The following is a 27,913-nucleotide window of genomic DNA, read 5'->3' on the forward strand; positions in this document are numbered from 1 at the left end:
GAGTCAGAAAGAGAGAGAGATAGCTGAGAGAGTCAGAAAGAGAGAGAGAGAGAGAGAGAGGAAGAGAGCTGAGAGAGAGAGATGATAGAGAGAGAGGTGAGAGAGAGAGACAAGAGAGAGAGAGGGGAGAGAGAGAGCTGAGAGGGAGAAGAGAGAGAAAAGGAGATAGAGAGATAAAACATCACATATCAACTTGAGGAATACCTCTTGGGATAAATGCGAGTGATTCCTCCATCAGTGGCCACAAACCTGGCCAGGACTCCATTTCTGAAAGGAATAGGAAAATTCAATGACAAAAGTATCCAGTCCTTCAGTGCATCATGTTACAACACAAAAATGTATGTTTAAATCCTGCAAGCTGACAATGTGTATCTGTTTTTCCTTGCTTGTGTTCATAGCTAGGTGGAATAAACTTTCACAAACCACAACCTTTTAGTTAAATCTACTTGATTAAAACAAGAATGATGCTTTTGTGTGTGGATTGTGTGCTTTCGTGCGCATAGTTTGGTTGACTCACGGCATCTGATCTCTCCACTGCTTAACGAGGTCTGATGTGATGCCAGCGTCCAGCAACAATCTGTTCACCAGATCCACGTTGCCTGAAAGACAAGGAACCAACATCACTTGGGCTTGATTCAATAATAACAGAAAGCTGAAACCCATTGACCTGCCTGCTGAGTGATCAGTATCTGATCTTTGTCGGTATAGAGGATTTTCCTTCTTTTTCAATTCAATTTAGCTTTATTCTTTGACCTTCAGACAGTGGCCATGAAACTGAGTCATCTTAATAAGAGCAGTGTGTTTGGTCTGCAGGTTGGAATTTATTGTCAGGAATCTTGACCTGGAGGCATCTCTGCAGAGTGGTCACTAGCTGTCACAGCCACAAAGTCAGCAAATCCGATTGAACCTAACCCTAACCACACTGCTAACCTTAATGCCTAATCCACATTCTCTGAATCTTCTGTAACGTGAGCCTGTAACGTTAGCAACCATATTATTATGAAGTAAAGTCTTTAACTAGTACTTAATAAAGAAGTGCACTTGGAGTGTGTTTGGGGGACTGTAACAAGTCATTTCAGAGACGTCTGACATGACCAATACAACACAAACGCACTCAACTGAACACAGGCTACTACACGATCAAGGGGGGCCCGTTTTTTTCTGTCGCAAGCCGCACTTTGAACCCGTTGCCTTCGCTGCTCCAGTCCATTAACGTTGAGACTCGGTAACCCTCCATTTACAACACACCGCACACACATCAGAGAAAACAGCTGGTGTAACACTTTATCCCTCCCCCTCCGTTCCCTCCACCTGCCCCAGTGGTTTTCATTAGGGGCCTCTGATTGAAGGCAGGCCAGGAATTCTAATGTACTTCACCGCCACTGCAGTGGCTTAAACAAGGAAAGCATGTAATGTCCCACTCTCCACCCATCCAAACATCCCACAAGGTCTGTATACACAACAGTCTATAGTCCTGCAGAGAACGCCCATCAATCTCCCAAGCAGAAATGGACAATTAAGGGAACTAATATCCTAATTACGGGAACTAATATCCCAATTGGGGGACTTGGTTAAAAAATGTTATTACAGGGGTATTTACAATTAATTGTTTCAAGTGACTTTTTCAAACCTAAAAATCTGACTAGACCACAAATCAAGCTTTTAAACGTTACTTTTGAGAGACATCGCTGCATTTCTAGGACAAACTTGAATGAGAAAAAAGGACTGAGTATCTTTCCAATTGAGATGGCGGAGTACTACTTTTCAAACCAACACATCAGACCAATAAACATGAGCTTTGAGTGACATTGCTACATTTCTAGGAAACACTTGAGAGGGTAAAGGAAGGAATGGGGCGAGTAATTAAGTCTACTATTATATCAGAGAGTGATGTACTGCTAATGCATTGGTCAGATGTCGGAGACTCAGTCTCCATCAGTCTGAAAGCTCTGGCACGCAGGCCTGATTTGGCCCTTTTTATTGCTCCGCTCGCACTCTCACCTCGACGGGGTTCTGGTCTTTCTCACAAACACACAGTAATTGGACCAGTAGGTGGGGTATGTGGGGGTATATCACTTGGTGGAGTGTGTGTGTGTTTGTGTTTGTGTGTGTGTGTTGCGGCAAAGGCATCTAACACGTGTCTCCTGAGGCATATGATGGTCAGACTTTTAAAGTTAGGATCAAAGGCCAACACAAGGATGGAGGGGTTCTACAGACGGAGAGGCCTGACTGTCTTTATTCTGTATACAGTAGACTGCATAGCACCTAGCAGTCACTCCAGACTTCCAGACCTGTTGGTCACTATAGACATCCCAGGGAACAGGTTCAGTTGGCCCTCCTATGAAGACATCAATACTGTCCAAGACCCATGTTGTTCTAGTGCCCACTGAACAACGGTCTAACAACCAAAATGTTTCACGTGACTTGTTGAGCCTAAATGATCATTATTAAAGGATCATCATAAAATGTATTTCAGAGTGCTTCATTACATGTAATGTATGTGTTAAAAAATAATGTAAAAATGTAACTGATGTCTCAATCTATTCACCACCAGTTCTGAGCAGTGAGTGTTAACCCACCGATGGTTGTTGGTTAGTGGCTGGAAGAGGGAACAGGAAAAGGTGTTTAATTGTCCCTGGTGTTAGCCACTCTTTGTTGGAAGTGAGAAACCAAGGGAAGGTGTTTGGTTGTTCCTGGTCTTAGCTACACTTTGTTGGAAGGGAGAAACCCAGGGAAGGTGTCTGGTTGTCCCTGGTATTAGCTATTTTCCCTGGTATTAGCTTTGAAGGGAGAAACCCAGGGAAGGCGTCTGATTTTCCCTGGTATTAGCTATTCTTTGTTGGAAGGGAGAAACCCAGGGAAGGCGTCTGATTTTCCCTGGTATTAGCTACTCTTTGTTGGAAGGGAGAAACAAAGGAAGGTGTCTGATTGTCCCTGGTCTTAGCTACTCTTCTTTGGAAGGGAGAAACCCAGGGAAGGTGTCTGATTGTCCCTGGTCTTAGCTACTCTTTGTTGGAAGGGAGAAACCCAAGGAAGGTGTTTGGTTGTCCCTGATCTTAGCTACTCACACAGTGGGTTGTTGGGAGTCTTCCTGTCGATGTACTCGTTGAAGTCCATCAGGAACTCTGTGTTGTTTTTAGACGGCTTCAGATCCTTACAGTACTCCCTATGGGAATGAAAAAAATAAAGGCAACACCAACATAAAGTGGCTTAATAGGGCGTTGGGCACCACAGGCCAGAACAGCTTCAATGTACCTTGTCATAGATTCTACAAGTGTCTGGAACTCTATTGGAGGGATGCGACACTATTCTTGCACAAGAAATTCCATCATTTGGTGTTTTGTTGATGGTGGAAAAAGCTGTCTCAGGCACCACTCTAGAATCTCCCATAAGTGTTCAATTAGGTTGAGATCTGGTGACTGGGACAGCAATGGAATATGGTTTTCATGCTCAACAAACAATTGAGTGACCACTCGTGCCCTGTGGATGGGGGCATTGTCATCCTATGGGGTGTAGCCATGGTAGCCAAAATAATGGCCTGCCCAGCATTTTTTATACATGACCCTAAGAATGATGGGATGTTAATTAACTCAGGAACCACACCTGTGTGGAAGAACTTGCTTTCAATATACCGTGTTATCCCTCATTTACTCAGGCGTTTCCTTTATTTGATCAGTTACCTGTATATAAACCTTTCTACAAATAACAGTCAATCTTCTTACCTTGGTGCAATGAGAGTGTATCCATACTCCTCAAACTTGTCTTCCTGCAGGCTTTCAGAGACTGTAGAAGAGCAGAAAGCTGTGAGTCCTACAAACATCTCTCTGTGCTATTCATATACACAGACCTTGGAACCGGAAGAAGAGTATCACACCTAACTCATGTCAAGTTAACATGATGACCATTGATTGATACAGATGCTGATGAGAGTCATGGCTGATGGATCAAATGACTTCTGTCAGAGACTGTAGACTGTCAACTGACGGGCCATGGTGATTCAGACATCATGAAGACAATCCCCAGTCCTAGAGGGTCCACAGTTTGTATAGACACATGACTCCATGTCTGATAGAGAGATAGAGCTTTGATGAATGTAAGTTAAGTGTTGTCTGTCAACTCCTCATTTTAAAGCATGGTGGGGGTATACATTCCTCTGTCCATCATCACAGGGTGACCGTACCACCCCCTCCACCCAAGGAGCTTGGCTCATAGAAGTTTGTATCTTAAAGGTGGTAAATACTATGGTAAAGACTAGGTTTGGCAGCATAGAAGACAATGCAGGAAATACGCTCTATGTAAAGGGTTTATACTTAGTTGACTGTGACTAGAACTAGGTATAGAAAAATCTACGGACGGCAGTGTACAGCAGAGAAAAATAAAGTATGAGACAATCTCTAATGAACAGATGTAAATCAGGTTGTGTGGACGACATGGAACCTTGGCGTGGGAATGACTTCCCTATGCATGCTGGGAAAACAGCAGACAGACACGACTCTTCGAACAGGAGGAGAGAGACAAGAGGAGAAAAAATACTTGCCCTCGTCCCCTGGAGTGGAGAAAATCCCCGCAGAGAGAGTATGTGAAAGATAGATGCATCCCCATGGGTGAACGAGGGAAGGAAGGAGGGAAGGAAAGTAGAAAAAAACAGGGTAAAACCACAAGGGTCAAAGGTCAACAATATATTTTATTCACAGAGCGAGGCCTTGAATAAAAATATTGCACTCCCATCAAAAGGTTTCTTCTCAAAATGTAAATGTTGACAGATCAAGCTACACAGAGCACGCAACGAGAGGCCTTCAATGTGGTTTAAAATTAGCTTTCTAGCGATAACATTGCATTGCTTTCAATGCATTGATTTCAATTACCATTATCATCATATTGTCTGTACTGTAATACAGTGGTAATGATGAATCCATGGGGTTATTAGTGTTGAGTAATGTATTCATATGACAATGCCATGGAAAGGAATAGAAGAGACATTCATCATGGAACATAATCCTGTTGTATTGCTTGGATATTTACCTTGATATTGTTTAAAATATGGTGCTTATTATTATTATATTGTGGTGCGGTATTCGTCATGACCTCATGGGCTAGACTTCAGACTAGTATGTGAGGTCTTTGGTAGTAATTGTTGGAAAATAATGATGTCCATGTGTAGATTCTGGGTACATCGTCAATACTTCAATTACATGAAGTCTAATTTAAAAGACATTAATGACAGCCCAATGTTTATTTTGTCACTTTAAAAAAATCATAGATTGCCTCCACCTACAGTGTCTTTAAGAAAGTGAATGAATGTATACAAACACAAAAGACACACACAGATACACAGATTTTCAATGAACCAGAGACATGTTTTAGGGAACTCTGAAAGATGTGGATACCATGTTGAAAGCAAACGTTCCATGGCAATCACATACACTTTAGAATGTAAACATGCAACCTAGACTGATATTCAATTGTACAGTATTTGTACAATTAGGGGTGAAAGGTTGGAGAGTTTAGTTACATGGCTGGGCAAGCCGATACCATTACAATACAGACAAACCAGGAAGTGAATTGAAATCGAATCAGTCATTATTGTCAATTAGGATTTTTCGATTCTTGAATAGGAATTTCAAATCACTTCCGGTTCTGGCTGAATTTAAATGGAGCCTACCCCAACCAAATGTGTTTTGGATAAAACAACAATGGCCACTCTCTCAATAAAAGTAGACTGTTAGTGTGTTATGTGACTCAGCGACCACATGAGACACACTCACACACAGGGGATACTGGTGCACACAAAAGGAGAGAGAGACAAAGAGAAAGACACAGAGGGAGAGAGAGAGAGAGAGGGAGAGAGAAAGAGAGAGAGAGAGAGAGAGAGAGAGAGAGGGAGAGAGAGAGAGAGAGAGGTGATGCTCTGTGGGGATGAGGTGGTTTCTGTCTTTCATTATGACTATTTTACGAGCCTGTAAACCTCTGAATGATTAAAAAAGAGAAACTAAAAAAGGGAGAAACTGTCCAGTCATGTTTTGGGCGAACACTCATCGCTTTCTCTTTTATGAGTTCACCTTAAAATAATGCAAACATCCTCCCCTCTGTCCTTCCTGCTAGCTAGACTCTGGAAGGTTAGTGCCAAAGCCACATCTGAGTGCCATTGGGGCAGGTGGGATAAAACATGCATACAGAGGCTTGTGAAAATACACACTCATACACACACACACTATGGGGCAGCAGCATCGCATGCAAGGCTCTCCTTGTGTGTGGTCAGACTAGGGACTGAATCAGTGTGATCAAACACTATCTAAATCAGTTATAAGACATCTATCTAAATGACTCAGATTCTTGTATGTCACGACATCATTACACTACTATGGACCTCTTTACACTACACTACATTGACAACACATTCTAGGTCCAGGAGAGATACTGTAGTGTAAAGAGACATATCTAGATTTTCTCTTTAAGAGATGTCTCCCATACTACCTCCAGAGGAAGTGAGGGAGACAGCTACACCACATACCCCCCTCCCACACCACATGTCCCTGCAAGAATGACTTTCATTACCCTAATACCAGTAGATGGCAATTTGTTTGCCTATATACTACGGTATTTATGGTATTTATGGTATTTATGCTAATAGCTGCACTTACACAGGAAGCAGGAATGTGGCTTTGGCAACACCACATCAAGGTTAGTGTAAACAGAAAAGTTGCAAATCTAGTGTTGAAGAGAGATAGTGTGCCTAGAGGAATGGTGTTGTATTGGTAAGGAGATGGAACACAATTATGTTAGTTGCAGGAACTTCTTCACTAAGATAAAACAGAGAATTATGGGTACTGTAGTTCATCATGCTACAGGTGTGAGCGCAGGAGGACAGGGAAGGTGTGAGGTAAGATACAGGAGGAGAATACTTGCCCAATTCCACTGAGGGGGTTCCAACACACGGAGAAGACAGGGGTGAGAAGGTCAGCAGGTGAGGACAGGAAGGAGGGAAGGGGGAGCGGGAAAGAGAAGGGGACAGGAACGAAGCAAACAGGGGTACACAATATTTTATTCCTCTGAGTGTTGAATAAGAACATTGCAGCTTGAACAGGATGTATGAGAAATGGGTTTCCCGTTTTACTGCAGAAAACAGATGATCAACTCAGGGACCGTCCCAATCAGCTAAGGGACTGACTGGTAGGAAAGTAAGACAGATTGTGTGTCTGTGTGTGTGTGTGTGTGCTTGGGAGACCGAACAGACCCACAGGAGGTACCCAGACAAACTGAACTTCCCAGGAAGACCTGTGTGTATATGTGCATGTATGTGTGTGTATGTGTATCCCAGTGGTAAGGGACAGTGGAGTGTGGAGAGGGGAATATAACAGACCCACAGGAGATAACCAGACTACAAAGACAGAAACACAGACCTTCCTATGGAAGACCCATCATCCTAACCCAATGACTGACTAACAACACACAATGATTTGACTAATGGGAATCTCGCAGCTTGAAGGGGACATGAGAGGGAGTTTGAACACATGTGGAAATAAGTAGTGTGTGAGAGAGAGCGAATGAGAGAGGGAGTGTGTTTGTGTGTGCTCACAGACAAGCTGAAACGTGAGGCTTCCCTTAACCCCTATGTGGTACACATTTAAATGTCATTGCCAGCTTACAAATGTGTTTTGTCATTCTGTCTATATGCAAAGGAAATGTTTACTGCGTATAAGGTCATGCCTTGATATAGGTCAGGAGAATGCTACTTACATTTGGCCTGGGTGATGGTGTCTCCGATAGTAGTGTGGATGTAATGCAGGCTGTACACTGGAAGGACCAAGGCTAGACTGGGAGCGCGCGCGCGCACACACACACACACAGACACACACACACACACACACACACACACACACAGAATAATAGGCACACACGAATAGGTGCACACGCACAGAGATGAATAGGTGCACACACACTTACATGACACACACCACATTTTCACATTTTGCACAGTTCTAACAAAGAACACATTTGCAAGAATCACAGATCATCTCCACATGAACTTAAAAGTTGATCCACACATCAAAACAAAAATGTCTTAAAAACGTGTCACCTCTGAAGCTAAAACGTTCACACAGACATATTCTGCTGAGCTTTGTAACTTATTTTTTACAAGTACATTTATCATATGTACAGTTCACTCCTCGCAACTTTGTAAAAGTCATCATTCCCCATTCAAATACAATATTTCTTATGTTGCTCCAGATATCTGCATGCTCCAGTTTAGTGCACACATTTAGGACAGTCTCAAAAGGGTTTGGACTAGATGGTACACACACATTTAGGACAGTCTCAAAAGGGTTTTGACTAGGTGGTACACACACATTTAGGACAGTCTCAAAAGGGTTTGACTAGGTGGTACACACACATTTAGGACTGTCTCAAGAGGGTTTGACTAGGTGGTACACAGCTACAACTAGAAGTTACTTTGTTTGTAGCAGGTTAGGAGAACTTACGTAGCAGGTTAGGATAATTCACTTAACAGGTTAGGATAATTGGGGTAAGGTTAGGATTAGTTAAAACGCTCTCCTAACTTGCTACGAAATGTCAATGTCTAGCAACAACCATAGAGATAGATAGAGGACTCATCTTTGTATCTGTGCCATTATTGCGTCTGTTACAGCATGGGCAGCGTCATTGAGGCAATCTCCATTTTGAAGTAGTGCATTTTCTTCTTCACAATTGGCTGATTCCTCCTGATGACCCGGTTGGACATGACTCCAACAGGGTCACCAGGAGGGATCAGCCAATGAATTTGGATGTCCACCCAGTTGACTACATTAAAATCTGAGATTTGCACAACTAACCCAAGATAGACCACAGACTGTCATTTCCAATGGGAGCAAATTCATTACAGTGGGCAGAACAAGTAAGGAGGTGGACAGAGACAAGCACGAGTTAGCGAGATCCTATTGGCGTGTTCTAGCATGTATTTACATATTTCCCTTAGGGACCGCATACTCTGAAGTGTACATGTGCAATAGCTCAATTCGCCTTCACACCCCTTCTAAACAACAAAACATTTTGAAACTTTGGCAAAGGGTAAAGTCTACAAAACATAATCCACTCTGTAAAATATTCTAGTAAAATATTCTAATCTTGGGGACAGAAAAACGCTAATTTCGATGAGAAATTAGCAGAATGTCGGGCCAAAATCCATCCAGCTCCATCTTCTCTCACTGCCTGCCATTGGGCTTCCTCTCATCAACATTTTTGGTGACGAGTGGAAATGCCACCAGGAAGCTTCAAATTTACACTTCTGGTGAAACATCTGGCTCATTGTTCTATCTGCGTTAAAATGTTGGAAGCCCTCAATGGTGGTACCTGTGCTAAAACTGCCTTTTGGCCACTAGAAGCCCCTATTATTCTCTATGGCCACGACCTTTCAAGCGGTTGCATTGATCAGGTGTCAGTGCACTACTAGTAGTCATAAGAGATGAAAACAGTGACCCCTATTGTTCTTCTAGATAGGGCCCTGAGTGTTTATGGAACCTAGTTATATGCCTTGACCAGGTAAAACTCCAGACTCTTGACCCATGAGAGTTTTCTTGGTCAAGTCACGTGGTCAGAATAAAAACTCAAGGCCCTACAAATGAATAGTGTACATGGTATACTCAGGTAGGGGTACAAATACAGTACATGTAGCTGTTACCTGTAATCTGTACCCTTTACAGGGGCATATGTGTACGACCTTTCGCTTCGGTCTATGTACCGCTGTGGAGCAGAACACACATTTGTCATCAAAGGGACAGCTCACCCCGAAATAGTCTAAAAATGTATTTTTTGTTTTTCCATCATGTTTTAGTTTACCTCATCCTGGGACTTCACTAGTGTGTGTACGGTGCGGTGGCCGGTTTCTCCACGAATCATGTTCGTTCTTATCTGAGGACAAAAAACACTTAGCTCTTAGGAGCAAGTTCAACCCACAACAGGATAGAATGTGGACACAAAGGTGGAAGCATTAAAGAAGACCGTCAGTGGCCTCCATCTTACCTCTACTTTAATCTCATCCTCCAGCTCAGCATCCAGGAAGTCCAGAGTTACAGGCTCCTGAAATTTAGGATTCTAGAGTGCGAGACAGAGAGCGAGAGACAGAGAGCGAGAGAGAAAGTGCGAGAGAAAGTGAGAAAGAGAGAGAAAGTGCGAAACAGAGTAAGAGAGAGTGAGAGAGAGTGAGAGAGAGAGAGACAGAGAGTGCACGCATGCGCGAGAGAGAGATTTAATACAACATTTACTGTTTTATAGATTGAATCAACGCAGGAAAGAGTTCCCCCAGGAATTATTGAAGACAGTCTATGTGAAACTACCTTTAAGGGTAGCATTAGTCATGCAAAAGACAACAGACCTCTGAAAAAAAGTAGCTTACCTGTCTATTTTAAATATTATGGGTATTTTGCTTACTGCAAATTAGTCATGTAAAAATTACCCTATGTCCAGATTAAAATGATTTCCAGTCAGGATTTGTCTCAATCTTTGTCCGTGAACCCTTCCTCATGAGCCTAGACAGATACAGCACCAAAACTCCAAAACAAACTTTATGAAATAGAAGTTGAGATATTAACAGGAGCTAAACCAAACCATTTAATACAGATAAGGTACAAACACAAACATACAAAGATAAGCTATGTGCCAACCTTTCCTCTACCTACATGTACATATTACCTCAACTAACCTGTGTCACCGCACATTGACTCTGTACCGGTACTCCCTGTATACAGCCTCGCTACTGTTATTTTATTGTTGCTCTTTAATTATTTGTTATTTTTCTATTTTGTTATTTTGATTTGAAACATTTTTTACTTCAGTTTATTTTAGCATATACTTTCTTAACACTTATTTTTCTTAAAAATGCATTGTTGGTTAAAACCTCTCTAGGCTAGGGGGCGGTATTTTCACGTCCGGATGAAAAGCGTGCCCAAAGTAAACTGCCTGCTACTCAGGCCCAGAAGCTAAGATATGCATATTATTAGTATATTTGGATAGAAAACACTCTGAAGTTTCGAAAACTGTTTGAATGATGTCTGTGAGTATAACAGAACTTATTTGGCAGGCAAAACCCAGAGGACAAACCACCCAGGATTTTTTGTTGAGGTCACTCTCTTTTTAATGTGTTTTCTATGGGGATCTGGTTTTCTAAATCACTTGTTTGCAGTTCCTATCGCTTCCACTGGATGTCAACAGTCTTTAGAAATTGGTTGATGTTTTTCCTTTGTGTAATGAAGAAGTAGCCCTGTTCAGAACGAGGGTCGAGTGAAGTGTGTTGTTTGTTAGAGTCGTGTGACATGAAAGCACGCTCCACTTTGTTTTTGTCCGGTATTGAACGCAGTTTACCCCGTCTTAAATTTGAGAGATTATTTACGTAAAAAAATACCTAAAGTTGTATTAGGAAAGTTGTTTGAAATGTTTGGACAAAGATTACAGGTAACTTATTAGATATTTTGTAGTCATGTTGCGCGAGTTGGAACCAGTGTTTTTCTGGATCAAACGCGCCAAATAAATGGACATTTTGGATATATAATGACGGAATTAATCGAACAAAATGACCATTTGTGATGTTTATGGGACATATTGGAGTGCCAACAGAAGAAGCTCGTCAAAGGTAAGGCATGAATTATAACTTTATTTCAGAGTTTTGTGTCGCGCCTGGTGATGTGAATTATGATTGTCTGTGTTTGTTTGACGGGGTGCTCTCCTCAGATAATCGCATGGTTTGCTTTCGCCGTAAAGCCTTTTTGAAATCTGACACGTTGGCTGGATTAACAACAAGTGTAACTTTAATTTGGTGTATTGCATGTGTGATTTCATGAAAGTTTAATATTAATAGTAATTTAATTTGAATTTGGCGCTCTGCCATTTCACCGGATGTTGTCAAATCGATCCCGCTAAAGGGATTTGATCCCTAAGAAGTTTTAAGGGCTTGTAAAGTAAGCATTTCACTGTAAGGTCTGGCTCATGTTGTATTTGGCGCAGGTACCTTATTATTATCTATCCTGATGCCTAGTCACTTTACCCTGGCTTCATGTACATATCTACCTCAAATACCTCGTACCTCTACACATTGATCTGGTACTGGTACTCCCTGTATTTAGCTCCACATTGATCTGGTACTGGTACTCCCTGTATATAGCTCCACATTGATCTGGTACTGGTACTCCCTGTATATAGCTCTACATTGATCTGGTACTGGTACTCCCTGTATATAGCTCCACATTGATCTGGTACTGGTACTCCCTGTTTATAGCTCTACATTGATCTGGTACTGGTACTCCCTGTATATAGCTCTACATTGATCTGGTACTGGTACTCCCTGTTTATAGCTCTACATTGATCTGGTACTGGTACTCCCTGTATATAGCTCTACATTGATCTGGTACTGGTACTCCCTGTATATAGCTCTACATTGATCTGGTACTGGTACTCCCTGTATATAGCTCCACATTGGTCTGGTACTGGTACTCCCTGTTTATAGCTCTACATTGATCTGGTACTGGTACTCCCTGTATATAGCTCCACATTGGTCTGGTACTGGTACTCCCTGTTTATAGCTCTACATTGGTCTGGTACTGGTACTCCCTGCATATAGCTCCACATTGATCTGGTACTGGTACTCCCTGTACATATAGGGTGGCAGGTAGCCTAGTGGTTAGAGCATTGGGCCAGTAACTGAAAGGTTGCTAGATCGAACCCCTGAGCTGAGTTAAAAATCAGTTGTTCTGCCCCTGAACAAGGCAGTTAACCCATTGTAAATAATCATTTGTTCTTAAAGTGACTTGGATTCAATTGAAAGATTTTTGGGAAAACCACAAGTTTCATCACGTGATGGAAACAACTTGTGTAGACTTTACAGTGAAAGGCTTGCTAACGAAGCTTTCTCAACAATGTAGAGTTAAAAAAATATGTATATGTAAAATGGTAACTAACATGAGGAATAAAACAAAATACACAAGAATGGAGCTATATACAGGCAGTACCAGATCAATGTGGAGCTATATATATATATTTTTTTTTAAGTCAGTTAATATCACCAAACCACAGCATTTATCTGAAGTCTTTACCCATACTTGTGTATTTACTTAATGCACAGTAATGATGTTTTGATACAAGAACACCAGTGACATATTTCCTCAGGGCAGTTTACGGGAAAGCTGTGAGGCGGACATTACACTAAAGACTGATGTGAAACACATGGCTACGTGGGCGTAAGCTCCATGTTCTCCCTGTGTTTGTTGTGTGGAAATCATGAAGTGTCCCTCGCAAACCTTCTCTACACAAACCCATATGGTGACCTTTTCCGAGATAGCTTTGTTTGGCTAGCTTCCCTAGTGCTAAGTGTGGCTAGGGTACGCTAGGGTAATGTTATGCTAGCCTAACACTAGGCTAACGGTAGGCTAACGCCAGGCTGCTAAATCTCCCATGCCTTGCTAACAGGTATGTTGGGGCTTTGCTTAACAAGGTTGTGCAGCATACTGTGATTAAAGGAACAGATGAGTGTTGTAGTTTTGTGTGTGTGTGTGTGTGTGTGTGTGTGTGTGTGTGTGTGTGTGTGTGTACTGTACCTTTGGGCAGAGGTTGGGATGCAGCAAGACGTAACCGTTGGGGTCAATGGCAAAGTAATAACCATTTGGTCCAAACTACAAGAGATAGAAAGAGACAGGATAGTTAGTGTGTGTGTCGATGATATTGATGGTGTTCTGGATACTTAACATAGGCTAGGTGGGTTTGTGTTAGTGTGTGTGTGTAGCACACAGGCGAGTGTGTCTTACTGTAAATCTCGGTGTTAATCTTTTGATGTCGTCCAGAGACACATCGATAGCCATCACTCCCAGGATCAGCTGGTTTTGGGGCCTCTGGGAGAAAAAACAAACAAGGAAAAGTGGTATGAGACCAAAACAAAGCATTATATAGTACCTCACTCAGACGGACCCCTAGTGCTTCACACACAGGCATTCACAAAAACAATTTTACTCCGATGACTCAAGTCCCTTGGCGACTTTAAAAAACATTTCCAAAGTAAAGAGCACAGTGGAGATAAAACATGTCCTTTAGAAATCATTGTTGTTACTGTGACTCATTAACGAGTCATTCTCAGCCTGGCTTTAGTCATTACAGGTCCATCAAACACCATCCATGTATTGATACGTAGGCTATGTGTGCTGTTTTTAAAGGTATGTAGTTCTGTTCTTGAGCTGTTCTTGTCCACTAATTGTCTATATGTTTTGTGTGGATCCCAGCAAGAGTAGCTGAGGCTTTCACAACAACTAATGAGGATCCTAATAAAACACAGAAATACCAAATAGCATCATCTTGACGCAGTTAGCTACTGTTATCATATGTCGCTGCTTCCTGTGGCACAGAGTGGGCAGGCTTTGAAGAGTGACACTATATCAGCAAAATGGCTGACAAGTACCTCAACAAGGAGATAGTAGAGGAAGAAAGGACCCACATCGTAATCGACTGCCGAGCAGACAAGGTAAAAATCTGTCGTTCTGCCCCTGAGCAAGGCAGTTAACCCACTGTTCCCAGTCCTGTGGTGTGACCCAGTGTTCAGTTCTGGAGGTGAACCTGGCTGAGAGGTCATCAACGCCCTGCTTCTGGGACATACTGCTGTGCAAATCAAACACACTTCTGAAAGCTCATTGCGGGAATGCAAGTAAATTAGTAAGTAAGCAAGTAAGCAGTCAGCCAGCCAGTCAGATAGCAGTCAGTCAACCAGCCAGTCAGTCAGTTAGTCAACCAGCCAGCCAGCCAGTCAGTCAGTCATATAGCCAGTCAGTCAACCAGTCAGTCATCTAGCCAGTCAGTCAACCAGCCAGTCAGCCAGCCAGTCAGCCAACCAGTCAGTCAACCAGCCAGTCAACCAGCCAGCCAGCCAGCCAGCCAGCCAGTCAGTCAGCGCTGTACCTGTAGTCCCCTCTCTTTGTCAGCTTTGGTGTTGGTCTTGTTGAAGACTGGAAGTGTTCCTGTGATCACCAGACCCAGCTCCTGTCAACCAGATCACATGTATTTTCAGTCAGTCTCCTTTAGAACAGCATGTCAACACCCCTACTGGTCTTATCAGACTGATAACAACAGGTATAATATGCACCAGTTGAGGCTGGTGGGGGGAGCTATAGGAGGATGGGCTCATTGTAATGGCGGCAATGGAATCAATGGAACGGAGACAAACATGTGGTTTCAATATGTTTGATGCGTTTAATACCGTTCCATTGAATCCATTCCTGCCATTACAATGAGCCCATCCTCCTATAACTCCTCCCACCAGCCTCCTCTGCTATGCATTCTCTATGCACATATACTGTATACTGGTGTAGGTTGTGTTCATGTACTATAGTCTATAGGTGAGAATAGTACTTGAAATGAAATAGTAGCCTGGTCCCATATCGGTTTGTGTTGTAAACTCAAGCACAAGCAGATATGGGAACAGGCTAATGTACTAGCCCTGTGGAGCAAGACAACAAGGCAGATTATAGTGAGAGTCCATAATACTAACTTTCCATTGGTGTCAGAGAGGGTAATTAATGACGCAAATATACTTTCCAATACAAACACCAGCTACCTAGTTATAAATACAAATAGCAGAAATAATGGGAAGCTGTGCAGGGTAGTATTTACAGTGTGCATTTGGGGACAACAAGGCTTACACAGGGAGTCAGGCTGTTGACTATGGTAAGTGTAGATACTGTATTATAAACTTGCTATGTGTGTCAGAGTGCAACTAGTGACGCAAACACCCTTTTAATACAAACACCAGCTGTCTAGATCTAAAAGTAGCTCATATCAAAGTCAAGCTGCGTCCTGACTTAAACAGTGGATAAGGGATGAAAGTGCATCCGATAGAGAAAACGTCACGTTTCCATGTTCAATCATATAACATTGTTTACTATGGAATGAGAAAGAAATCTTCCCCCGAAATGAATGGACTCAAAATGACACGTCTTTGCAGGTAACCAGACACAGGGCCATGTGGTGTGCCGCTTTGCTTGTGTGTGTTTGTGAGCACACACAGTGGGCCGCTATTGTGACGTGTGGCTGGAGAAGCATCTGTTTCCAGTAATGAGGTGGACAGCCTCCATCACCACGACAGGGAAGACACCATCTCTCCAGTGCGTCTGGATGGTCTTCATGGTGTTATGTGTGCTTACTGGAAATGTGCGATGACCTCTGAATCTGTAATCAGATTTCCTTATGGCACTGAGACTGAGACACTATACATCCATCCTGCTATGTCTCCAACTTCACATTATATACTAAACAAAAATATATGTGTGTATGGCGTTGTGTGGGCGAGCGGTTTGCTGATGTCAACGTTGTGTGAACAGAGTGCCCCATGGTGGCGGTGGAGTTATGGTATGGGCAGGCATAAACTTCGGACAACGAACACAATTGCATTTTATCGATGGAAATTTGAATGCACAGAGATACCGTGACGAGATCCTAAGGCCCATTGTCGTGCCATTCATTCGCACCATCACCTCCTGTTTCAGCATAATAATGCACAGCCCCATATTGCAAAGATCTGTGCACAATTCCTGGAAGCTGAACATTTCCCAGGTCTTCTATGGCCTGCATACTTACCAGACATGTCACCCATTGAGCATGTCTGGGATGCTCTGGATTGACGTGTACGACAGCGTGTTCCAGTTCCCGCCAATATACAGCAACTTCTCACAGCCATTGAAGAGGAGTGGGACAACATTCCACAGGCCACAATCCACAGCCTAATCAACTCTATGCGAAGGAGATGTGTCGCGCACTGCATGAGGCAGATGGTGGTCACACCAGATACTGACTGGTTTCTGAACCACGCCACTACCTTTTTTAAGGTACAGTATCTGTGACCAACAGATGCATATCTGTATTCCCAGTCATGTGAAATCCATAGATTAGGGCCTAGTGAAAAATGTTTTATTGATTGATTTTCTTATATGAATTGTAACTCAGTAAAATCTTTGAACTTGGTGCATGTTGCGTTTATATTTTTGTTCAGTATGAATATTGTTCTGAAGTCAATGTACCACCGTGTGTGCTGGGTTGTTTCTGACTTGGCTCCGTTGCTGTTCAACATAAATCAATGAGCTATTTCTAGAACCAGAAAGTGTGTGTTCATGTAAAATATGAACTTGATACGTGATATTTTTAGAACTAGATATCTGGTGTTTGGAAAATTGTATTTGCGTCATTAGTTGGACTCTCGGACACCCTTAGCAAGTTAATATACAGTATGTGCATTAACCATAGTCAACAGTGTCTTGGCTGGTGGTACTGTAGTATTGGGAAGTACATTTTCTTCACTATTTGAAGCCTTTGACACCCAAGTTTGTATTAGTTCTACCCTCCAGTGTTGGGGTAAAGCTGTACAAATATGTACAAATATTGAATTCCAATTAAATTCCAAAAGATGTCAATGTTTTTACATTTCCAATTCAATTCCACTAAAAAAGTAAAAAATATTCCAATTACGTAACTTGAAAAAATGTAATTCAAACTTATTGAATTCAAGAATTGAATTGGAATTTCAGTTTAAATTGGAAATGACCCCAATTCTAGTACAGTTGAATGTAAACTTGAGTCGGACTCTGGTACACTTTAATGTAAACTTGATCCCTACTCTGGTACACTTTAATGTCAACTTGATCCCAACTCTGGTACACTTTAATGTAAACTTGATCCCTACTCTGGTACACTTCAATGTAAACTTGATCCCAACCCTGGTACACTTTAATGTAAACTTGATCCCAACCCTGGTACACTTTAATGTAAACTTGATCCCTACTCTGGTACACTTTAATGTAAACTTGATCCCTACTCTGGTACACTTTAATGTAAACTTGACCCCAACCATGGTACACTTTAATGTAAAGTTGATCCCAACCCCTGTACACTTTAAAAACCCAATAATGTTGTGGGTCCATCGGACAAAAACATGAACACCACACAAGGGTTAATGGAATGAATAGTGTAAAAGTGTACTGCAGGTTTTGTTTTGAACCATTTCAACCTGTATTGCTATATTTCCTGTAGAGCTAGGCTGTCTGAACAGTGACAGCCTGTATTGCTATATTTCCTGTAGAGCTAGGCTGTCTGAACAGTGACAGCCTGTATTGATATATTTCCTGTAGAGCTAGGCTGTCTGAACAGTGACAGCCTGTATTGCTATATTTCCTGTAGAGCTAGGCTGTCTGAACAGTGACAGCCTGCATTGCTATATTTCCTGTAGAGCTAGGCTGTCTGAACAGTGACAGCCTGTATTGCTATATTTCCTGTAGAGCTAGGCTGTCTGAACAGTGACAGCCTGTATTGCTATATTTCCTGTAGAGCTAGGCTGTCTGAACAGTGACAGCCTGTATTGCTATATTTCCTGTAGAGCTAGGCTGTCTGAACAGTGACAGCCTGTATTGCTATATTTCCTGTAGAGCTAGGCTGTCTGAACAGTGACAGCCTGCATTGCTATATTTCCTGTATAGCTAGGCTGTCTGAACAGTGACAGCCTGTATTGCTATATTTCCTGTAGAGCTAGGCTGTCTGAACAGTGACAGCCTGTATTGCTATATTTCCTGTAGAGCTAGGCTATCTGAACAGTGACAGCCTGTATTGCTATATTTCCTGTATAGCTAGGCTGTCTGAACAGTGACAGCCTGTATTGCTATATTTCCTGTAGAGCTAGGCTGTCTGAACAGTGACAGCCTGTATTGCTATATTTCCTGTAGAGCTAGGCTGTCTGAACAGTGACAGCCTGTATTGCTATATTTCCTGTAGAGCTAGGCTGTCTGAACAGTGATCCCAACCCTGGTACACTTTAATGTAAACTTGATCCCAACTCTGGTACACTTTAACGTCAACTTGATCCCAAACCCTGGTACACTTTAATGTAAACTTGATCCCAACCCTGGTACACTTTAATGTAAACTTGATCCCAACCCTGGTACACTTTAATGTAAACTTGATCCCAACTCTGGTACACTTTAATGTAAACTTGATCCCAACTCTTGTACACTTTAACGTCAACTTGATCCCTACTCTGGTACACTTTAATGTAAACTTGATCGCAACTCTGGTACACTTTAATGTAAACTTGATCCCAACCCTGGTACACTTTAATGTAAACTTGATCCCAACTCTGGTACACTTTAATGTAAACTTGATCCCAACCCTGGTACACTTTAATGTAAACTTGATCCCTACTCTGGTACACTTTAATGTAAACTTGATCCCAACCCTGGTACACTTTAATGTCAACTTGATCCCAACCCTGGTACACTTTAATGTAAACTTGATCCCAACCCTGGTACACTTTAATGTAAACTTGATCCCAACCCTGGTACACTTTAATGTAAACTTGATCCCAACCCTGGTACACTTTAATGTAAACTTGATCCCTACTCTGGTACACTTTAATGTAAACTTGATCCCTACTCTGGTACACTTTAATGTAAACTTGATCGCAACTCTGGTACACTTTAATGTAAACTTGATCCCTACTCTGGTACACTTTAATGTAAACTTGATCCCAACTCTGGTACTCTTTAATGTAAACTTGATCCCTACTCTGGTACACTTCAATGTAAACTTGATCCCAACCATGGTACACTTTAATGTAAACTTGATCCCAACCCTGGTATACTTTAATGTAAACTTGATCCCAACCCCTGTACACTTTAAAAACCCAATAATGTTGTGGGTCCATCGGACAAAAACATGAACACCACACAAGTGTTAATGGAATGAATAGTGTAAAAGTGTACTGCAGGTTTTGTTTTGAACCATTTCAACCTGTATTGCTATATTTCCTGTAGAGCTAGGCTGTCTGAACAGTGACAGCCTGTATTGCTATATTTCCTGTAGAGCTAGGCTGTCTGAACAGTGACAGCCTGTATTGCTATATTTCCTGTAGAGCTAGGCTGTCTGAACAGTGACAGCCTGTATTGCTATATTTCCTGTAGAGCTAGGCTGTCTGAACAGTGACAGCCTGCATTGCTATATTTCCTGTAGAGCTAGGCTGTCTGAACAGTGACAGCCTGTATTGCTATATTTCCTGTAGAGCTAGGCTGTCTGAACAGTGACAGCCTGTATTGCTATATTTCCTGTAGAGCTAGGCTGTCTGAACAGTGACAGCCTGTATTGCTATATTTCCTGTAGAGCTAGGCTGTCTGAACAGTGACAGCCTGTATTGCTATATTTCCTGTAGAGCTAGGCTGTCTGAACAGTGACAGCCTGTATTGCTATATTTCCTGTAGAGATAGGCTGTCTGAACAGTGACAGCCTGTATTGCTATATTTCCTGTAGAGCTAGGCTGTCTGAACAGTGACAGCCTGTATTGCTATATTTCCTGTAGAGCTAGGCTGTCTGAACAGTGACAGCCTGTATTGCTATATTTCCTGTAGAGCTAGGCTGTCTGAACAGTGACAGCCTGTATTGCTATATTTCCTGTAGAGCTAGGCTGTCTGAACAGTGACAGCCTGTATTGCTATATTTCCTGTAGAGCTAGGCTGTCTGAACAGTGACAGCCTGTATTGCTATATTTCCTGTAGAGCTAGGCTGTCTGAACAGTGACAGCCTGTATTGCTATATTTCCTGTAGAGCTAGGCTGTCTGAACAGAGACAGCCTGTATTGCTATATTTCCTGTAGAGCTAGGCTGTCTGAACAGTGACAGCCTGTATTGCTATATTTCCTGTAGAGCTAGGCTGTCTGAACAGTGACAGCCTGTATTGCTATATTTCCTGTATAGCTAGGCTGTCTGAACAGTGACAACCTGTATTGCTATATTTCCTGTAGAGCTAGGCTGTCTGAACAGTGACAGCCTGCATTGCTATATTTCCTGTAGAGCTAGGCTGTCTGAACAGTGACAGCCTGTATTGCTATATTTCCTGTAGAGCTAGGCTGTCTGAACAGTGACAGCCTGTATTGCTATATTTCCTGTAGAGCTAGGCTGTCTGAACAGTGACAGCCTGTATTGCTATATTTCCTGTAGAGCTAGGCTGTCTGAACAGTGACAGCCTGTATTGCTATATTTCTTGTAGAGCTAGGCTGTCTGAACAGTGACAGCCTGTATTGCTATATTTCCTGTATAGCTAGGCTGTCTGAACAGTGACAGCCTGTATTGCTATATTTCCTGTAGAGCTAGGCTGTCTGAACAGTGACAGCCTGTATTGCTATATTTCCTGTAGAGCTAGGCTATCTGAACAGTGACAGCCTGTATTGCTATATTTCCTGTATAGCTAGGCTGTCTGAACAGTGACAGCCTGTATTGCTATATTTCCTGTAGAGCTAGGCTGTCTGAACAGTGACAGCCTGTATTGCTATATTTCCTGTAGAGCTAGGCTGTCTGAACAGTGACAGCCTGTATTGCTATATTTCCTGTAGAGCTAGGCTGTCTGAACAGTGATCCCAACCCTGGTACACTTTAATGTAAACTTGATCCCAACTCTGGTACACTTTAACGTCAACTTGATCCCAACCCTGGTACACTTTAATGCAAACTTGATCCCAACCCTGGTACACTTTAATGTAAACTTGATCCCAACCCTGGTACACTTTAATGTAAACTTGATCCCAACTCTGGTACACTTTAATGTAAACTTGATCCCAACTCTGGTACACTTTAACGTCAACTTGATCCCAACCCTGGTACACTTTAATGTAAACTTGATCCCAACCCTGGTACACTTTAATGTAAACTTGATCCCAACTCTGGTACACTTTAATGTAAACTTGATCCCAACCCTGGTACACTTTAATGTAAACTTGATCCCTACTCTGGTACACTTTAATGTAAACTTGATCCCAACCCTGGTACACTTTAATGTCAACTTGATCCCAACCCTGGTACACTTTAATGTAAACTTGATCCCAACCCTGGTACACTTTAATGTAAACTTGATCCCAACCCTGGTACACTTTAATGTAAACTTGATCCCAACCCTGGTACACTTTAATGTAAACTTGATCCCTACTCTGGTACACTTTAATGTAAACTTGATCCCTACTCTGGTACACTTTAATGTAAACTTGATCGCAACTCTGGTACACTTTAATGTAAACTTGATCCCTACTCTGGTACACTTTAATGTAAACTTGATCCCAACTCTGGTACTCTTTAATGTAAACTTGATCCCTACTCTGGTACACTTCAATGTAAACTTGATCCCAACCATGGTACACTTTAATGTAAACTTGATCCCAACCCTGGTATACTTTAATGTAAACTTGATCCCAACCCCTGTACACTTTAAAAACCCAATAATGTTGTGGGTCCATCGGACAAAAACATGAACACCACACAAGTGTTAATGGAATGAATAGTGTAAAAGTGTACTGCAGGTTTTGTTTTGAACCATTTCAACCTGTATTGCTATATTTCCTGTAGAGCTAGGCTGTCTGAACAGTGACAGCCTGCATTGCTATATTTCCTGTAGAGCTAGGCTGTCTGAACAGTGACAGCCTGTATTGCTATATTTCCTGTAGAGCTAGGCTGTCTGAACAGTGACAGCCTGTATTGCTATATTTCCTGTAGAGCTAGGCTGTCTGAACAGTGACAGCCTGTATTGCTATATTTCCTGTAGAGCTAGGCTGTCTGAACAGTGACAGCCTGTATTGCTATATTTCCTGTAGAGCTAGGCTGTCTGAACAGTGATCCCAACCCTGGTACACTTTAATGTAAACTTGATCCCAACTCTGGTACACTTTAACGTCAACTTGATCCCAACCCTGGTACACTTTAATGTAAACTTGATCCCAACCCTGGTACACTTCAATGTAAACTTGATCCCAACCCTGGTACACTTTAATGTAAACTTGATCCCAACTCTGGTACACTTTAATGTAAACTTGATCCCAACTCTGGTACACTTTAACGTCAACTTGATCCCAACCCTGGTACACTTTAATGCAAACTTGATCCCAACCCTGGTACACTTTAATGTAAACTTGATCCCAACCCTGGTACACTTTAATGTAAACTTGATCCCAACTCTGGTACACTTTAATGTAAACTTGATCCCAACCCTGGTACACTTTAATGTAAACTTGATCCCTACTCTGGTACACTTTAATGTAAACTTGATCCCAACCCTGGTACACTTTAATGTCAACTTGATCCCAACCCTGGTACACTTTAATGTAAACTTGATCCCAACCCTGGTACACTTTAATGTAAACTTGATCCCAACCCTGGTACACTTTAATGTAAACTTGATCCCAACTCTGGTACACTTTAATGTAAACTTGATCCCAACTCTTGTACACTTTAACGTCAACTTGATCCCTACTCTGGTACACTTTAATGTAAACTTGATCGCAACTCTGGTACACTTTAATGTAAACTTGATCCCTACTCTGGTACACTTTAATGTAAACTTGATCCCAACTCTGGTACTCTTTAATGTAAACTTGATCCCTACTCTGGTACACTTCAATGTAAACTGGATCCCAACCATGGTACACTTTAATGTAAACTTGATCCCAACCCTGGTATACTTTAATGTAAACTTGATCCCAACCCCTGTACACTTTAAAAACCCAATAATGTTGTGGGTCCATCGGACAAAAACATGAACACCACACAAGTGTTAATGGAATGAATAGTGTAAAAGTGTACTGCAGGTTTTGTTTTGAACCATTTCAACCTGTATTGCTATATTTCCTGTAGAGCTAGGCTGTCTGAACAGTGACAGCCTGCATTGCTATATTTCCTGTAGAGCTAGGCTGTCTGAACAGTGACAGCCTGTATTGCTATATTTCCTGTAGAGCTAGGCTGTCTGAACAGTGACAGCCTGTATTGCTATATTTCCTGTAGAGCTAGGCTGTCTGAACAGTGACAGCCTGTATTGCTATATTTCCTGTAGAGCTAGGCTGTCTGAACAGTGACAGCCTGTATTGCTATATTTCCTGTAGAGCTAGGCTGTCTGAACAGTGACAGCCTGTATTGCTATATTTCCTGTAGAGCTAGGCTGTCTGAACAGTGACAGCCTGTATTGCTATATTTCCTGTAGAGCTAGGCTGTCTGAACAGTGACAGCCTGTATTGCTATATTTCCTGTAGAGCTAGGCTGTCTGAACAGTGACAGCCTGTATTGCTATATTTCCTGTAGAGCTAGGCTGTCTGAACAGTGACAGCCTGTATTGCTATATTTCCTGTAGAGCTAGGCTGTCTGAACAGTGACAGCCTGTATTGCTATATTTCCTGTAGAGCTAGGCTGTCTGAACAGTGACAGCCTGTATTGCTATATTTCCTGTAGAGCTAGGCTGTCTGAACAGTGAAAGGATTAGCCTGAAAGTCTGAGGGAATTGAATTTAAGTTGGAATTTGTGGAATTGGAATTGAAAGGAATTGAAAGGAATTGAATTATCTCTGAATTCAAAGACTGACCTGTATTTTGAATTTAATTCAATGGAATTTACAGGGAGAGAGAATTGAACTGGAATTGCATTTGTGGAATTGACTCTGATGTGTAAACACTTCACCCATCTTCAATGTAACCATCCAGAATACAACTTCACACTATTTCTGATACTGTGCTGTAACTATATTCACACCACTGCTGTTGGTTCATATTTGATCCCCCGTTCAATATTGTATCAGTAGGTGTAACGTACCAGCGCGTCCTGGTAAACGTTGGTCCATTGAACCTGCTTGGCCTTGTTGTTTGCTTTGACCATGGGCCTTCCCAGTACATCCAGATACTCCTGTTGTGTGTGAGAGAGGAATCAGACCAAACCAATGAAACAATCACTACTGTCCATTGAATAGCATGACTATATAGAGAGGTGTACCATATGACCACAAGAGGGCATAAGACACAAACTCGAAAGAACTGTAGAAACACTGTATAACATTATTACAACGTGCCAGATTTACTGAACATTTGCACCAAAGCAAGGTTTGCCTCTTATAGTTGAGTTTAGACTTCAGTGTTTTAAGATCTATTTGATTACTGTTTACCTGAGTGTTGATCCTGATAGCGCCGATGGAGGGGATTTCATAATAGTACCCTGGAACACAAGTATTTCACCTTTACACGTCATAACTTACAATATAACATACCAGGACACAGTATGGCAGACTTTGGCTCTGATTGAATTCCATGACAATGCATCCTTGTTCTCTTCCTGGAAGTAGTCACTTATCTGACATGGTCTGGTCCTACTGTAAAAGCATTAGGGTGGACACATTGCTTTTCCTCATCTAATCATATCAGATAGGTAGGAAGGAGGTAGTATTCAGGCAGGGCCGTGACGTATGTGTGTTTGCACGCGCGTGTGTTCTGTACCTTTGTTGGTGCAGGCCATCCACTGGATTGGTCCTTTGTCATAGTTGTGTTGGCCCACTGAGAACGTGAATATCCGCACCTATAGGGTCAACATAGGGTCAAGGGTCATAAATAGATGTAACATGTCTGTATCTGTGTAAAGTATGTTTCAGTGTATGCATATGACTTGTATATCTCTACAGTATGTATATGTTGGTGTGTATTATCTAGCAAGAGATGGGAACACTAGTCCACCCATTGCCCTGGGATTTCTACACTCTGCTTACCAAACACATTTACACAGTATACGGACGATTATGAACAAATTTACACACCTCAGGAGGCTGGTGAAGGGAGGACGGCTCATAATAATGACTGGAATGGAGTGACTGTAATGGTATCAGACACTAGGAAAATAGGTATTTGATGTGTTCGAATGCCATTCCATGGATTCTGCTCCAGCCATTACCATGAGTCCGTCCTCCCCAATTAAGGTGCAACCAGCCCCCTGTGATACACACATCTGTATCATTGAGTAATTGAAGCGCTTTGATTTATGCACGACAGAATGCATCCTGTAGCAGCTCCTCTGATGGAGATCTTCCCCAGGATCATGTAAACTACCCACAGAACCTCCTCTTCCTGAGGGTTCCTTATGTCTGTGTGTAGGAGACGTCTCTATCTCTCAACCAACCTTTTTGTCAGCGTTATACTTCTGGAAGATCTCCTGGGCCCTCTCCTCTCCTCCGTCAGTGAACAGCATGATGATCTTGTTACACAACGCCCTGCCCTGGGTCACGTTCAACTAGAGAGACAGAGAGAGGAATGACGGAGGGGGGATAGAAAGAGTGGGGAGAGGAGGAGGGGACACAGAGAGAGAAGTGGGTTTACAGAGAGAGAAAGAGAGAGAGGGGGGAGTGGGGACAGAGAGAGAAGTGGGTTCACAGAAAGAGAATGAGAGAGAGGACGAGTAGGGACACAGAGACAAGGGGGGCGGGAGGAAACAACAGAACATACATTTTATGTCATTTAAATTACTAAAGCACAGTGATTAGGTTTACGATGCACTGTGTGTTTATTATTGAAAGATCATTTTATTGTGTCTTGAACCACTATTTCCCCAGGTCTTGTATTTGTTGTACTCAAACTAATTGACCTTTAGGATGGGACAATGAAGATTTATTGAATTGAAAAGGTCAGACCTGGACAAAACATTCCCAATTAAATACACTTATTTTACGTTCAATAAACTTAATTCTAAGAGTGCTGCCCTTCCTTTTAACAAATAATTTAATTTCATTTATGAATGTAGGCACCCTATCAACATAAGGTTTGATGGAAAAGGTTTAATGTATCGCCATCAGAGTCCTATTTATAAGGAACCAAATGGAGGAAAACGGACTGAAACAGGGAGAGAGACTACCTGAATTTGTCCAATAACAAACGTTTTGCTACGGTGTGCCCAAATGAATTACGCCCCAAGTGATTGAAACAAATAGAAGAGTGAAATGTCCAAAATCACCAGCAGATGGCGAAACGTGACAACAATAACAGGTGGTCTCCTCTGGGGCAATTACTAGTACTATAGCTTGTGTTTCCATTTTTATTCTCATAATTTAAGCTAATCTAATGTCTCAATTTCATCGAGTTACATCAACCACGTGGGCTAATGAAAAACAGGGAAAACACAGGGGACACAAAGTCTGAAGAGTTGGAATGGAAAAATACAAGGGATATGTTTAATGTTTTGTAGACACACAGACCATGCCTCTCTCCCTGCCTCTTCTTTTCCTCTCGCTTTCTCGCTCAATCTCTTGAACGCACTCACACACGCCACACCACAGTCCCTCCTAACTGACACTCAACCTCATGCACACACACATGTACGTGAATACATCCACCACATCAAACTATAGCACACACACACACTCTCATCCCCTACCGATGAGAGCTGCTCGAAGGCCAACTCGAAGCCGCCTTTATAGTTGGTGATGCCCTTGGCTGAGATGTTCCGCACAGCATCCTTCAGGAACCTCTTGTTCCTCACGTTGGCCTGGACCAGGTTCTGAAAGCACGCTGCCTTCATCGCTTTATCATTGAACTGTACCAGACAGATAGACAGAGGGGGGGGGATGAGTTGTTGAATTATCATTGAACTGTACCAGACAGATAGACAGAGGGAGGGGGGAGATGAGTTGTTGAATTATCATTGAACTGTACCAGACAGATAGACAGAGGGAGGGGGGATGAGTTGTTGAATTATCATTGAACTGTACCAGACAGATAGACAGAGGGAGGGGGATGAGTTGTTGAATTATCATTGAACTGTACCAGACAGATAGACAGAGGGAGGGGGGGATGAGTTGTTGAATTATCATTGAACTGTACCAGACAGATAGACAGAGGGAGGGAGGGGAGGGATGAGTTGTTGAATTATCATTGAACTGTACCAGACAGATAGACAGAGGGAGGGAGGGGGATGAGTTGTTGAATTATCATTGAACTGTACCAGACAGATAGACAGAGGGAGGGAGGGGGATGAGTTGTTGAATTATCATTGAACTGTACCAGACAGATAGACAGAGGGAGGGGGGGAGGGGGGAGATGAGTTGTTGAATTATCATTGAACTGTACCAGACAGATAGA

General features: G+C 42.2%; 1 pseudogene; it reads right to left on the bottom strand.

Moving 5' to 3' along the window:
- LOC112214995 overlaps positions 1-27,372 on the bottom strand; it is a 53,147-nt pseudogene extending 25,775 nt beyond the window's left edge.
- Between the last annotated feature and the right edge of the window lie 541 nt (positions 27,373-27,913).

This window comes from Oncorhynchus tshawytscha, unplaced genomic scaffold (assembly GCF_018296145.1).
Source record: "Oncorhynchus tshawytscha isolate Ot180627B unplaced genomic scaffold, Otsh_v2.0 Un_contig_1775_pilon_pilon, whole genome shotgun sequence".
Taxonomy (NCBI): domain Eukaryota; kingdom Metazoa; phylum Chordata; class Actinopteri; order Salmoniformes; family Salmonidae; genus Oncorhynchus; species Oncorhynchus tshawytscha.